This window comes from Nerophis lumbriciformis, linkage group LG20, assembly GCF_033978685.3.
Source record: "Nerophis lumbriciformis linkage group LG20, RoL_Nlum_v2.1, whole genome shotgun sequence".
In the NCBI taxonomy this organism is placed as follows: Eukaryota; Metazoa; Chordata; class Actinopteri; order Syngnathiformes; family Syngnathidae; genus Nerophis; species Nerophis lumbriciformis.
Window position 1 is genome coordinate 12,788,912 of NC_084567.2, and position 18,200 is coordinate 12,807,111.

The 18,200-nt window shown below is 38.9% G+C and overlaps 1 pseudogene; it reads right to left on the bottom strand.

Annotated features, from left to right (window-relative positions):
* Nucleotides 1–18,200, bottom strand: part of LOC133619444 (solute carrier family 12 member 2-like) — a 43,402-nt pseudogene that overhangs the window by 17,254 nt on the left and 7,948 nt on the right.

Sequence of the window (18,200 nt, forward strand, 5' to 3'; positions counted from 1 at the left end):
ACTTAGTTAGCAGTAGTGCGCCATTAGAGTTTGTATTTCCGACCCCTTCTCTCCCCAGCGTACCCCTCCATAGGTGGTGGTTTCGTCCCACTCTGGCGTTGAAGTCTCCGAGCAGGATTAACTTGTCCTCCTTGGGGACTTCAGATAGAACTTTGTCCAGGTCAGCATAAAAGGCCTCCTTAACTTCATCCTGTGCATCAAGGGTTGGTGCATAGGCACTAACGACCGTGGCCATATGACTGCTAGCAAGCATAAGGCGTAAGGTCATTAGGCGCTCGTTGATGCCCACAGGGAGTTCATGGAGGTGGTTGATGAGGCAGTTCTTAATAGCAAAACCCACCCCGTGGATTTGTGGATTTGCAGGCTTTCCTTTCCAAAAGAAAGTATATCCGCCTTTTTCTTCCTTCAGCTGCCCTTCGTTGGCCAGTCGGGTCTCGGAGAGTGCTGCGATGTCAATCTGGAACTTCCTTAGCTCTCTGGAGATGATGGCAGTTCGCCTTTCAGGTCGATCGCTGGCTTGGTTGTCCGTGAGGGTTCGCACGTTCCAGGCTCCAATGTATAATTTGTGTTTTCTTTGTTTCTGACCGCGTGGTGGTGATCCCTCTGGATGCGGTATTCCAGACATGATGTTGCGAGGCAGGCTATTTTTAAGGTACCTTTTCTAACCCCCTCCCCTATTGGGGTGAGCAGAGTGGATCCTGAATAGGGCTGCTCAGTCATGGGTGCAGCTGCCGAGAAGCTCTTCTGCCTCAGTCCATGAGCTTAACGACTGAATCTAACACCCACCGCCTGTGTGCCAGGTTGTGGCTAGGGACTGCCAGACTTCACTGTCCTGCCCCCGTTAACACTTCCCGGTCGCCAGAGGACTTTGAAGTATCCGTGATGTAAAATGGATGGGTTCCCATGCGCGTGACGTCTTTTAGCGTGGGGAGACTGATGCGCCTGCAGCCACCACACGGTCCTTGGAAGAGAGGGGCCTTGATCCAGTGGCATGGATCCATGACAACTGGAGACCACCCTCTGTTGCAGCCTTCATCCGCCTTCAGTGCCGTTGAGGTCTTATATCTATTTAACCCATAGATGGGGAAGTGGTTGGCGGTCGCCAGGGCGTGTCCACACACTGGTGGGCCTGCACGCCTCGCCACTGGGGCCCACTGCTGCTCCGAGATCCCCTACAGTTTAGCCTGTGTCCGCAAAGACGCAGTTTATCGTGTGTGGCCACGAGGAGGCGCCACAGGGGTCTTGGTGGTGGAGAGGCTTTGTACCAGCAGGAGGAGGCTTACGCACTCGGCTCCTCTTTTCACCCACCCAGGGGCTAGCTGGCGGCGATAGCTGTAAGCAGAGAGTAGCAAGCAGGGGCAGCATGCAGCATGCACTAACTACAAAGCACTTCTGCCACAAATCTAACGGACTGACGCATCGGACACACAAGGGTAGAAATAAAAGAACGCACACACACACACACACACACACACACACACACACACACACACACACACACACACACACACACACCGAAAGGTACTTTTCTTTGTTAGTGTCTCAAGAAGAGTAGAAATACAAGAACACACACACACCGGTCCTCATATTGTCGTACTTTTCCTTGTTGGTGTCTCAAGAAGAGTAGAACTAGTTAGTGGGTAGAAATACGAGAACAAAAGGCGCTTGGCGGCCGCCACGTGGTACCTGGAAGTCGTTCATCAGGCCGTACTGACATCCTCCCTCCTTGCAGATGGAGAAGTCATACCCCAGCGTGCAGGCGGCGTCGGTGCAGTTGACCGTGTCGCTCAGCGTGTCGTTGAGGTCGCCCGTGGCGTCTCTGACGATGCAGGACCCTGAGAGGGCGGGAGAACGCGGGCGTAAGCGCCACGCCAGTAAGTGTGATGATGTCACTTGTGGCGAACCTGCAGAGATGGCCACGCCCACGTAGGTGACCCCCGTGATGAGGATGGCGAGCAGCGTTCCTTTAGGGATGGCCGACTGAGGGTCCTTCAAGATGGACAAGCATTAAGTCTGACGGTCTTCACTGCGACTCAAAGGAAGGTTGAAACCCACGGTCAGGTCTCCTGAGATGTTGGCTCCTGCCAGGATGCCGGTGGCGGCTGGGAAGAAGATGGCGAACACGGAGAAGAAGGTCTCGTCTTCTCGGAAGTCCGGACCCAGGTTTTCCACAAAGATGGCCGCTGTGAAGACGACAGTCCAGGACTGGTTTGAAAAAACATGTGACCAATAAAAACACCTCAACAGGCATGATAATCTCCAGCTGTGAGGCATGGACATGATAGACATGAAGATGTTTATGGACATGATAGACATGAAGATGTTTATGGACATGATAGACATGAAGATGAAGATGTTTATGGACATGATAGACATGAAGATGAAGATGTTTATGGACATGATAGACATGAAGATGAAGATGTTTATGGACATGATAGACATGAAGATGTTTATGGACATGATGGACATGAAGATGAAGATGTTTATGGACATGATAGACATGAAGATGTTTGTGGACATGATAGACATGAAGATGTTTGTGGACATGATAGACATAAAGATGTTTATGGACATGATAGACATGAAGATGAAGATGTTTATGGACATGATAGACATGAAGATGTTTGTGGACATGATACACATGAAGATGAAGATGTTTATGGACATGATAGACATGAAGATGTTTATGGACATGATAGACATGAAGATGTTTGTGGACATGATACACATGAAGATGAAGATGTTTATGGACATGATAGACATGAAGATGTTTATGGACATGATAGACATGAAGATGTTTATGGACATGATAAACATGAAGATGTTTATGGACATGATGGACATGAAGATGTTTGTGGACATGATACACATGAAGATGAAGATGTTTATGGACATGATAGACATGAAGATGTTTATGGACATGATAGACATGAAGATGTTTATGGACATGATACACATGAAGATGAAGATGTTTATGGACATGATAGACATGAAGATGTTTATGGACATGATAAACATGAAGATGTTTATGGACATGATAGACATGAAGATGTTTGTGGACATGATACACATGAAGATGAAGATGTTTATGGACATGATAGACATGAAGATGTTTATGGACATGATAGACATGAAGATGTTTGTGGACATGATAGACATGAAGATGTTTGTGGACATGATAGACATGAAGATGTTTATGGACATGATACACATGAAGATGAAGATGTTTATGGACATGATAGACATGAAGATGTTTATGGACATGATAGACATGAAGATGTTTATGGACATGATAAACATGAAGATGTTTATGGACATGATAGACATGAAGATGTTTGTGGACATGATACACATGAAGATGAAGATGTTTATGGACATGATAGACATGAAGATGTTTATGGACATGATAAACATGAAGATGTTTATGGACATGATAGACATGAAGATGTTTATGGACATGATACACATGAAGATGAAGATGTTTATGGACAAGATAGACATGAAGATGTTTATGGACATGATAGACATGAAGATGTTTATGGACATGATAGACATGAAGATGTTTGTGGACATGATAGACATGAAGATGTTTGTGGACATGATAGACATGAAGATGTTTATGGACATGATAGACATGAAGATGTTTATGGACATGATACACATGAAGATGTTTATGGACATGATAGACATGAAGATGTTTGTAGACATGATAGACATGAAGATGTTTATGGACATGATAGACATGAAGATGTTTATGGACATGATAGACATGAAGATGTTTGTGGACATGATAGACATGAAGATGTTTATGGACATGATAGACATGAAGATGTTTATGGACATGATAGACATGAAGATGTTTGTGGACATGATAGACATGAAGATGTTTGTGGACATGATAGACATAAAGATGTTTATGGACATGATAGACATGAAGATGAAGATGTTTATGGACATGATAGACATGAAGATGTTTATGGACATGATAGACATGAAGATGTTTGTGGACATGATAGACATGAAGATGTTTATGGACATGATAGACATGAAGATGTTTATGGACATGATAGACATGAAGATGAAGATGTTTATGGACATGATAGACATGAAGATGAAGATGTTTATGGACATGATAGACATGAAGATGAAGATGTTTATGGACATGATAGACATGAAGATGTTTATGGACATGATGGACATGAAGATGAAGATGTTTATGGACATGATAGACATGAAGATGTTTATGGACATGATAGACATGAAGATGTTTGTGGACATGATAGACATGAAGATGTTTGTGGACATGATAGACATAAAGATGTTTATGGACATGATAGACATGAAGATGAAGATGTTTATGGACATGATAGACATGAAGATGTTTGTGGACATGATACACATGAAGATGAAGATGTTTATGGACATGATAGACATGAAGATGTTTATGGACATGATAGACATGAAGATGTTTGTGGACATGATACACATGAAGATGAAGATGTTTATGGACATGATAGACATGAAGATGTTTATGGACATGATAGACATGAAGATGTTTATGGACATGATAAACATGAAGATGTTTATGGACATGATGGACATGAAGATGTTTGTGGACATGATACACATGAAGATGAAGATGTTTATGGACATGATAGACATGAAGATGTTTATGGACATGATAGACATGAAGATGTTTATGGACATGATACACATGAAGATGAAGATGTTTATGGACATGATAGACATGAAGATGTTTATGGACATGATAAACATGAAGATGTTTATGGACATGATAGACATGAAGATGTTTGTGGACATGATACACATGAAGATGAAGATGTTTATGGACATGATAGACATGAAGATGTTTATGGACATGATAGACATGAAGATGTTTGTGGACATGATAGACATGAAGATGTTTGTGGACATGATAGACATGAAGATGTTTATGGACATGATACACATGAAGATGAAGATGTTTATGGACATGATAGACATGAAGATGTTTATGGACATGATAGACATGAAGATGTTTATGGACATGATAGACATGAAGATGTTTGTGGACATGATACACATGAAGATGAAGATGTTTATGGACATGATAGACATGAAGATGTTTATGGACATGATAAACATGAAGATGTTTATGGACATGATAGACATGAAGATGTTTATGGACATGATACACATGAAGATGAAGATGTTTATGGACAAGATAGACATGAAGATGTTTATGGACATGATAGACATGAAGATGTTTATGGACATGATAGACATGAAGATGTTTGTGGACATGATAGACATGAAGATGTTTGTGGACATGATAGACATGAAGATGTTTATGGACATGATAGACATGAAGATGTTTATGGACATGATACACATGAAGATGTTTATGGACATGATAGACATGAAGATGTTTGTAGACATGATAGACATGAAGATGTTTATGGACATGATAGACATGAAGATGTTTATGGACATGATAGACATGAAGATGTTTGTGGACATGATAGACATGAAGATGTTTATGGACATGATAGACATGAAGATGTTTGTGGACATGATAGACATGAAGATGTTTGTGGACATGATAGACATGAAGATGTTTATGGACATGATAGACATGAAGATGTTTATGGACATGATAGACATGAAGATGTTTATGGACATGATAGACATGAAGATGAAGATGTTTATGGACATGATAGACATGAAGATGAAGATGTTTATGGACATGATAGACATGAAGATGTTTGTGGACATGATAGACATGAAGATGTTTATGGACATGATAGACATGAAGATGTTTATGGACATGATAGACATGAAGATGAAGATGTTTATGGACATGATAGACATGAAGATGGTTATGGACATGATAGACATGAAGATGTTTATGGACATGATAGACCTGAAGATGAAGATGTTTATGGACATGATAGACATGAAGATGAAGATGTTTATGGACATGATAGACATGAAGATGTTTGTGGACATGATAGACATGAAGATGTTTATGGACATGATAGACATGAAGATGTTTATGGACATGATAGACATGAAGATGTTTATGGACATGATAGACATGAAGATGAAGATGTTTATGGACATGATAGACATGAAGATGTTTATGGACATGATAGACATGAAGATGTTTGTGGACATGATAGACATGAAGATGTTTGTGGACATGATAGACATGAAGATGTTTATGGACATGATACACATGAAGATGAAGATGTTTATGGACATGATAGACATGAAGATGTTTATGGACATGATAGACATGAAGATGTTTATGGACATGATAAACATGAAGATGTTTATGGACATGATAGACATGAAGATGTTTGTGGACATGATACACATGAAGATGAAGATGTTTATGGACATGATAGACATGAAGATGTTTATGGACATGATAAACATGAAGATGTTTATGGACATGATAGACATGAAGATGTTTATGGACATGATACACATGAAGATGAAGATGTTTATGGACAAGATAGACATGACGATGTTTATGGACATGATAGACATGAAGATGTTTATGGACATGATAGACATGAAGATGTTTGTGGACATGATAGACATGAAGATGTTTGTGGACATGATAGACATGAAGATGTTTATGGACATGATAGACATGAAGATGTTTATGGACATGATACACATGAAGATGTTTATGGACATGATAGACATGAAGATGTTTGTAGACATGATAGACATGAAGATGTTTATGGACATGATAGACATGAAGATGTTTATGGACATGATAGACATGAAGATGTTTGTGGACATGATAGACATGAAGATGTTTATGGACATGATAGACATGAAGATGTTTATGGACATGATAGACATGAAGATGTTTATGGACATGATAGACATGAAGATGAAGATGTTTATGGACATGATAGACATGAAGATGAAGATGTTTATGGACATGATAGACATGAAGATGTTTGTGGACATGATAGACATGAAGATGGTTATGGACATGATAGACATGAAGATGTTTATGGACATGATAGACATGAAGATGAAGATGTTTATGGACATGATAGACATGAAGATGGTTATGGACATGATAGACATGAAGATGTTTATGGACATGATAGACATGAAGATGAAGATGTTTATGGACATGATAGACATGAAGATGAAGATGTTTATGGACATGATAGACATGAAGATGTTTGTGGACATGATAGACATGAAGATGTTTATGGACATGATAGACATGAAGATGTTTATGGACATGATAGACATGAAGATGTTTATGGACATGATAGACATGAAGATGAAGATGTTTATGGACATGATAGACATGAAGATGAAGATGTTTATGGACATGATAGACATGAAGATGTTTGTGGACATGATAGACATGAAGATGTTTATGGACATGATAGACATGAAGATGTTTATGGACATGATAGACATGAAGATGAAGATGTTTATGGACATGATAGACATGAAGATGAAGATGTTTATGGACATGATAGACATGAAGATGTTTGTGGACATGATAGACATGAAGATGTTTATGGACATGATAGACATGAAGATGTTTATGGACATGATAGACATGAAGATGAAGATGTTTATGGACATGATAGACATGAAGATGGTTATGGATATGATAGACATGAAGATGTTTATGGACATGATAGACATGAAGATGAAGATGTTTATGGACATGATAGACATGAAGATGAAGATGTTTATGGACATGATAGACATGAAGATGTTTGTGGACATGATAGACATGAAGATGTTTATGGACATGATAGACATGAAGATGTTTATGGACATGATAGACATGAAGATGAAGATGTTTATGGACATGATAGACATGAAGATGTTTATGGACATGATAGACATGAAGATGTTTATGGACATGATAGACATGAAGATGTTTATGGACATGATAGACATGAAGATGGTTATGAACATCATAGACATGAAGATGTTTATGGACATGATAGACATGAAGATGTTTATGGACATGATAGACATGAAGATGGTTATGAACATGATAGACATGAAGATGTTTATGGACATGATAGACAATAACCTGGAGATGTTTATGGACATGATAGACATGAAGATGTTTATGGACATGGTAGACATGAAGATGTTTATGGACATGATAGACATGAAGATGTTTATGAACATGATAGACATGAAGATGGTTATGGACATGATAGACATGAAGATGTTTATGGACATGATAGACAAGAACCTGGAGATGTTTATGGACATGATAGACATGAAGATGTTTATGGACATTATAGACAAGAACCTGGAGATGTTTATGGACATGATAGACATGAACATGTTTATGGACATGATAGACATGAAGATGGTTATGGACATGATAGACATGAAGATGTTTATGGACATGATAGACAAGAACCTGGAGATGTTTATGGACATGATAGACATGAAGATGTTTATGGACATGATAGACATGAAGATGTTAATGGACATGATAGACATGAAGATGGTTATGGACATGATTGACATGAAGATGTTTATGGACATGATAGACATGAAGATGCTTATGGACATGATAGACATGAAGATGGTTATGGACATGATAGACATGAAGATGTTTATGGACATGATAGACAAGAACCTGGAGATGTTTATGGACATGATAGACATGAAGATGTTTATGGACATGATAGACAAGAACCTGGAGATGTTTATGAACATGATAGACAAGAACCTGGAGATGTTTATGGACATGATAGACATGAAAATGTTTATGGACATGATAGACATGAAGATGTTTATGGACATAATAGACAGGGAAATGAAGATGTTTGTGGACATGATAGACATGAAGATGTTTATGGACATGATAGACATGAAGATGTTTGTGGACATGATAGACATGAAGATGTTTATGGACATGATAGACATGAAGATGTTTATGGACATAATAGACACGAAAATGAAGATGTTTGTGGACATGATAGACATGAAGATGTTTATGGACATGATAGACATGAAGATGTTTGTGGACATGATAGACATGAAGATGTTTATGGACATGATAGACAAGAACCTGGAGATGTTTATGGACATGATAGACATGAAGATGTTTATGGACATGATAGACATGAAGATGTTTATGGACATGATAGAAATGAAGATGGTTATGGACATGATAGACATGAAGATGTTTGTGGACATGATAGACATGAAGATGTTTATGGACATGATAGACATGAAGATGTTTATGGACATGATAGACATGAAGATGTTTGTGGACATGATAGACATGAAGATGAAGATGTTTATGGACATGATAGACATGAAGATGAAGATGTTTATGGACATGATAGACATGAAGATGTTTATGGACATGATAGACATGAAGATGGTAATGGACATGATAGACATGAAGATGAAGATGTTTATGGACATGATAGACATGAAGATGAAGATGTTTATGGACATGATAGACATGAAGATGTTTATGGACATGATAGACATGAAGATGGTTATGGACATGATAGACATGAAGATGTTTATGGACATGATAGACAAGAACCTGGAGATGTTTATGGACATGATAGACATGAAGATGTTTATGGACATGATAGACATGAAGATGTTTTTGGACATGATAGACATGAAGATGTTTATGGACATGATAGACATGAAGATGGTTATGGACATGATAGACATGAAGATGTTTATGGACATGATAGACATGAAGATGTTTATGGACATGATAGACAAGAACCTGGAGATGTTTATGAACATGATCGTCAAGAACCTGGAGATGTTTATGGACATGATAGACATGAAGATGTTTATGGACATGATAGACATGAAGATGGTTATGGACATGATAGACATGAAGATGTTTATGGACATGATAGGCAAGAACCTGGAGATGTTTATGGACATGATAGACAAGAACCTGGAGATGTTTATGGACATGATAGACATGAAGATGTTTATGGACATGATAGACATGAAGATGGTTATGGACATGATAGACATGAAGATGGTTATGGACATGATAGACATGAAGATGTTTATGGACATGATAGACAAGAACCTGGAGATGTTTATGGACATGATAGACATGAAGATGTTTATGGACATGATAGACAAGAACCTGGAGATGTTTATGAACATGATAGATAAGAACCTGGAGATGTTTATGGACATGATAGACATGAAGATGTTTATGGACATGATAGACATGAAGATGGTTATGGACATGATAGACAAGAAGATGTTTATGGACATGATAGACATGAAGATGTTTGTGGACATGATAGACATGAAGATGTTTATGGACATGATAGACATGAAGATGTTTGTGGACATGATAGACATGAAGATGTTTATGGACATGATAGACATGAAGATGTTTATGGACATGATCGACATGAAGATGTTTGTGGACATGATAGACATGAAGATGTTTATGGACATAATAGACACGAAAATGAAGATGTTTGTGGACATGATAGACATGAAGATGTTTATGGACATGATAAAATAGACATGAAGATGAAGATATTTATGGACTGACTTTGATATCCAAAGAATCCTTTGGATTTCTTGTCTTCTGTGGTCATGAAGCTTCCAATGAAGTAGTTAACGATGGCCCCCAGCAGGATGACCAGCAGCACCATCTGAGCCTTGGCCTCCCACTCCATGCCGGCCACAGAGATTCCCAGCAGCAGGATGACGGTCAGCGTTCCTACGATGCGGATGTCGTTCAGCTCGTCCGTCATCAGGGCGTCCACGTCCTGGAAGCAAGGCGGGTCAGGGGAGGACGCCACGGGAGCCCACCACCTCAGATGGAGCGTATCTCACGTTGAGCATCTCCACCACCGTCTCGGCGAAGCCCACCACGTACATGGCCACCGCCACGGCGTTGGCGAAGGCGAAGATGAGACCGATGGATCCTCCGAACTCTGGGCCCAAGCTCCTGGAGATCAGGTAGTACGCGCCTCCTGCAAGTTTGGGAATAGTTTGGTCTTCTGAGGGGCAACAACTCCACCGACGACCACTGGATGACATCATTACCTTTTCCTCTCTGTGGTTTTCAAAATAAAAGCCTCAACGGGCGTTTTCTCACCTCCTCGTACGAAGCCGTTGGTGGCGATGGCGGAGGTGGACAGACCCGTGATGGTGGTGACCAGCGAGGCCGTCAGGATGATGGCGATGGTCAGTCCTGACACACACACACACACACACACACACACGCACACACACACACACACACACACGCACACACACACACACACACACACACACACACACACATAAACACGCACACGCACACACACACACACACACACACACACACACACACACACACACACACACACACACACACACACACACACACACAGTAATTCATTCGAGGTGTATTTGTTTATTATTTCATCTTCATTCATGTATTAAATTTATTTATACATCTACATTCATTAATGCTCTTTCATTCACTCATTCATGTTAATTATTTAATGGCATTTCATTTATTCATGAATATTCATTCAATAATTATTTCATTGTGTATTTATTGTCCATTCATTCATTCATTCATTCATTCATTCATTCATTAATGTCTATTCATTCATTCATTTATTTTAATTCAATAATGACCATTCATGTATTCATGTGTGTTTAGTTATTTGTGCTCTGTTCCTTCATTCATTCATTTCCATTCATTTATTCTTGTGTATTTATTCATGTTGATATATTATTTCATTAATGTGTATTCATTCATTCATTCATTAATGTGTACTCATTAATTAATTCATGTTAATTATGTGTGTTTAGTCATTGATGCTCCTTGCCTTCATTCATTCATGTCCATTCATTTATTCATGTGTATCCATTCATGTTGATACATTATATGTGTATTTATTGTTCATTCATTCATTCATTCATTCATTCATTAACGTATACTCATTCATTCATTCATGTTAATTAAATAATGACCATTCATGTATTCACATGTGTGTATTAATTCATGCTTCATTCATTCATGTTGATTCATTCATGTGCATTCATTTATTCATGCATATTCATTAATTTTCATCTATTTTGCTTGTTGATTTATTGTTATCCGTTCATATATTATCATGTGTATTAATGTATTCATTCATGTCCATTCATATATCCATGTGCAATTAATTAACTCATTCATTAATTCATGCCATTCATTAAAATACCTATTTCCATTCATTCCTTCATGTTCATTCATTCATGTGTATTTATCAATTTATGTTAATTAATTCATTCATATATTCATGTGTGTTTATTCATTCTTTCATTCATGCTTAATTATTTCGTCCTATCTATTCATTCATTAATGCTTATATGTCCATGCTCATTTGTTCACATTGTCATGTGTATTCATTCATTCATATATTCATGTGTGTTTATTCATTATTTCATTCATGCTTAATTATTTAGTCATATCCATTCATTAATGCTCATATTTCTATACTCATTCATTCACATATTCATGTGTATTCATTTGTGTATGTGTATTTATAAATTCGTTAATTCATTCATTCATTCATTTATATATTCATGTGTGTTTATTACTTAATTAATTAATGCTTAATTATTTAGTCCTATCCATTCATTAATGCTCATATGTCCATGCTCATTCATTCACATATTCATGTGTGTTCATTCATTCATGTGTATTTATACATTTTAGTCATTCATTCATTCTTATATTAATGTGTGTTTATTCATTCTTTCATTCATGCTTCATTATTTAGTCCTATCTATTCATTCATTCATGCTCGTATGTCCGTGCTCATTCATTCACATATTCATGTGTATTCATTCATTCATTTATGCTCGTATGTCCATGCTCATTCATTCACATATCCATGTGTATTCATTCATTCATTCATTCATGCTCATAGCTCATACCGATGCCGGCCTGCCCAACGATCCAGGACATTCTGATGAAGAGCATCACACCCCAGATGTTGAGCATGCATCTCACCTGCAACCCAAAACATCTGCTCATGTAAACATTCATCAGTTCATTCCACCAACAGGAAGTGTGGGGCGGACATCAGCCTCTACTGCCTTGCCTGCTAACATGTGCTAACTGTTGACACCCACCAGGACGCCTTTCACCCAACCAAACTTGATCATTCCTCCCTTGGCCTCCTTCGCCGCCCTCGCCGCCGCCTCCTCCGCCGCCGAGGACTCCTCGCCGTTGGCCGTCCCGTCGTCGAAGGGGTCCTGATGGAAGGTGAGACACACACCTCACTTTCCTGCATTTTTACGAAGCTAACGTTTCATTAGAGCTTTGTTAGTGTGAGAGGCTAATTGTGAGACATCATTGTGCAGTGAGACAGTCACATGACCAGGAGGCTCGACTGGAGTGGGGGTGCGGGGTTGTGTTGACACAAAGCTTTGTGTGTGTGTGTGATGTGTTTGTGTGTGTGTGTGTGTGTGTGCGTGTGATGTGTTTGTGTGTGTGTGTGCGCACGGGTCATGCCTTCAGTGATGTCATTGATCCCACACATAAAGGTGGGAGAGACGGGAATGTTGTCTGACTGACCTCACTGGACACTTCATTAGGTACACTAACTAATGACGTCCAATACAGTGGACATTAACTAATGACGTCCACTACAGTAGACACTGATTAATGACATCCAGTGCAACAAACACTAATTACATTTAATACAGTGGATACGAACTAATGACGTCCACTACAGTAGACACTAATTAAGGAGATCCAGTGCAGCGGCCACTAACTAATGACGTCCAGTGAAGTGGACATTAACTAATAAAGTCCAATACAGCAGACACTAACTAATGACGTCCACTACAGTAGCCACTAACTAATTACATTTAATACAGTTCAGTACAGTGGAAATTAACTAATGATGTCCAATACAGTGGACACTAACTAATGACGTCCAATACAATGGACACTAACTAATAATGTCAAATACAGTGGACACTAACTAATGATTTCCAATACAGTGGACATTAACTAATGACGTCCAGTACAGTGGACACTAACTAATGACGTCCACTACAGTAGACACTGAAAAATGACATCCGTGCAACAAACACTAATTACATCTAATACAGCGGCCACTAACTAATGATGTCCACAGTGACGTGCATGGAAAGAAAAAAAATGTAAAAAGAAAAAAAAATTATTAAATTGTTAAATGTATCCAGTGATTATACTATAAAGTTATTTTCCATTTAACTTCACCAGTTTTAGATTATTTTTATTCAAAATCGCTGAATTTTCACAATTGCCGTTCAAATACTGAGAAGAGACGGTGCGGTGATCAGCAGCCAGTTGAGGCACGTCACTCAGTTGTGCCTCACCATGGATTGCGGACTCGGCTAACTGCTGGCCTGCTGTGCAGTGAGACTGTATTGCTATATGAATTATATTATACATTTCCATAGTTTAGTTAGCTGAGGTATATAATTTACAGTGTATTTTGTCAACAACTGTATGTGTGTAACGTATTTCTTGTGCTGAGCGATTATAAAACGGCTGCAAAAGACGCACTGGCTGAGGCTCGCAGTAATCCCGCCTCCGGCACCCCCGCCGTAGAATTGTTATATCAACTAAAGCCCACACTTAAACTTTCCACGTGCAAGATTGAATCTATTTAAAAAAGTTATTTCATAAGAAGCCAAAAAGTGCAAAAACAATAATGTTCGTGTTGGAGGAGTTGTGAATGACTGCAGGGCCACAACATTAGGTACACCTGCAGACTGCAGGTGTACCTAATTCACAACTCCTCCAACACGAACATTATTGTTTTTGCACTTTTTGGCTTCTTATTAAATAACTTTTGTAACCTATTTTTATGGGCTTTCCTCTTTGTGATGTTAAGTTCCTGTTATGCGCTGTTATACAGTATATGCCTTGAGCTCTTATTTTGAAGGCGCTAAGAGCGGAAGTGATGACACGTTGGAGTGGAGCGTAGGTTTTTGAAAGAAGGTAAATAAAGTGGTCTTCGTGTAAACTGGAGCCTCCGTGTTTGTTATTTTGTAGTTTCATACAGTATAGGCGACATTTATAAACCCTCGGTTACACTTTTTAAAATAGATTCAATCTTGCACGTGGAAAGTTTAAATGAGGGCTTTAGTTGATATAACACTCCCGTCAGGGGGTTCATTAATCCAGCACAACAGCGGCGCATGGACTTCATTTATAAGTAAAGGTAAGACCAAAATAAAGTTTTTTTATTAAATGTGCTTTTTTTGTGTGCTACAGTTTGTATGTGTAAAGTTAAAGTTAAGTTAAAGTACCAATGATTGTCACACACACACTAGGTGTGGTGAAATTTGTCCTCTGCATTTGACCCATCCCCTTGCTCACCCCCTGGGAGGTGAGGGGAGCAGGGGGCAGCAGCGGCGCCGCGCCCGGGAATCATTTTTGGTGATTTAACCCCCAATTCCAACCCTTGATGCTGAGTGCCAAGCAGGGAAGAATGCTGGTATGAGCTTTTAAACATAACCCGTTAACTGCTACCAATCAAATGGTGAATAAGATACTCTTTAGGGTTCATATGTTTGTAAATCTGACTGTGATGAAGTCAGTGCCTCACCAGCCATCAACCTCACCGCACGTCACTGGACGTCCACTACAGTAGACACTAACTAATTACCTTTAATACAGTGGATACTAACTAATGACATGCACTACAATAGACACTGAATAATGACATCCAGTGCAACAAACACTAATTACATTTAATACAGCGGCCACTAACTAATGACATCCAGTACAGTGGACATTAACTAATAAAGTCCAATACAGTGGACACTAACTAATGACGTCCAGTACAATGGACATTAACTAATGATGTCCAATACAGTGGACACTAACTAATGACGTCCAATACAGTGGACACTAACTAATGACGTCCAGTACAACGTCCAATACAGTGGACACTAACTAATGACGTTGAGTACAGTGGACACTAGCTTCTGACGTCCAATACAATGGACATTAACTAATGACGTCCAATACAGTGGACACTAACTAATGATGTCCAATACAATGGACAATAGCTAATGAACGTCCAATACAGTGGACTCTAACTAATGATGTCCATTTAAGTGGACACTAACTAATGACGTCGAGTACAGTGGACACTAGCTAGTGACGTTCAATACAGTGAAGACTTAACTAATGATGTCCAATACAGTGGACACTAACTAATGAACGTCCACTACAGTAGACACTAACTAATTATCTTTAATACAGTGGAAATTAACTAATGACGTCCACTACAGTAGACACTAACTAAGTACATGTAATACAGTGGCTACTAACTAATGACATCCACTACTGTAGACACTGAATAATGACATCCAGTGCAGCAAACACTAACTACATTTAATTCAGCGGCCACTAACTAATGATGTCCAATACAGTACACACTAATTAATGAGATCCAGTACAGCGGCCACTAATTAATGACGTCCAGTACAGTGGACATTAACTAATGATGTCCAATACAGTGGACACTAACTAATGACGTCCACTACAGTAGACACTAACTAATTACCCTCAATACAGTGGATATTAACTAATGACGTCCACTACAGTAGACACTAACTAATTACATTTCATACAGTGGATACTAACTAATGACGTCCACTACGGTAGACACTGAATAATGACATCCAGTGCAACAAACACTAATTGCATTTAATTCAGCGGCCACTAACTAATGATGTCCAATACAGTAGACACTAACTAATTACCTTTAATACAGTGGATACTAACTAATGATGTCCACTACAGCAGACACTAATTAATGAGATCCAGTGCAGCGGCCACTAACTAATGACGTCCAGCACAGTGGACATTAACTAACAAAGTCCAATACAGTGGACACTAACTAATGACGTCCAGTACAGTGGACATTAACTAATGATGTCTAATACAGTGGACACTAACTAATGATGCCCAATACAGTGGACACTAACTAATGACGTCCAATACAGTGGACACTATCTAATTACGTCCAATACAGTGGACACTAACTAATGATTTCCAATACAGTGGACACTACCTAATGACGTCCGATACAGAGGACACTAACTAATGATGTTCAGTACAGTGGACACTAACTAATGATGTCCAGTACAGTGGACACTAATTAATGACATCCAATACAGTGGACACTAACTAATGACTTACAGTACAGCGGACACTAACTACCAACGTCCAATACAGTGGACACTAACTAATGACGTTGAATACAGTGGATACTAGCTAATGATGTCCAATACAGTGGACAATAACTAATGAACGTTCAATACAGTGGACACTAACTAATGATGTCCATTTAAGTGGACACTAACTAATGACATTGAGTACAGTGGACACTAGTTAATGACATCCAATACAATGGACACTAACTAATGACGTCCAACACAGTGGACACTAACTAATGATGTCCAATACAATGGATAATAACTAATGATGTCCATTTAAGTGGACACTAACTAATGACGTCGAGTACAGTAGACACTAGCTAATGACGTCCAATACAGTGGACACTAACTAATGAACGTCCACTACAGTAGACACTAACTAATCACCTTTGATACAGTGAATATTAACTAATGACGTCCATTACAGTAGACACTAATTAATGAGATCCAGTGCAGCGGCCACTAACTAATGACGTCCAGTACAGTGGACATTAACTAATGATGTCCAATACAGTGGACGCTAACTAATGATGCCAAATACAGTGGACACTAACTAATGACGTCCTATAAAGTGGACACTAACTAATCATTTCCAATACAGTGGACACTAACTAATGACATCCAGTACTGTGGAGACTAGCTAATGATGACCATTTAAGTGGACACTAACTAATGACGTCCAATACAGTAGACACTAACTAATGACGTCCAGTACAGTATGCATTAACTGATGACGACCATTTAAGTGGACACTAACTAATGACGTCCAATACAGTGGAAACTAACTAATGAAGTCCAGTACAGCAGACACTAACTACCGACATCCCGTATAGTAGACACTAACTAATGATGTCTAGTACAGTGGACACTAACTAATGATGTCCAATACAGTGGACACTAACTACCAACGTCCGGTATAGTAGACACTAACTAATGACGTCTCATACAGTGGA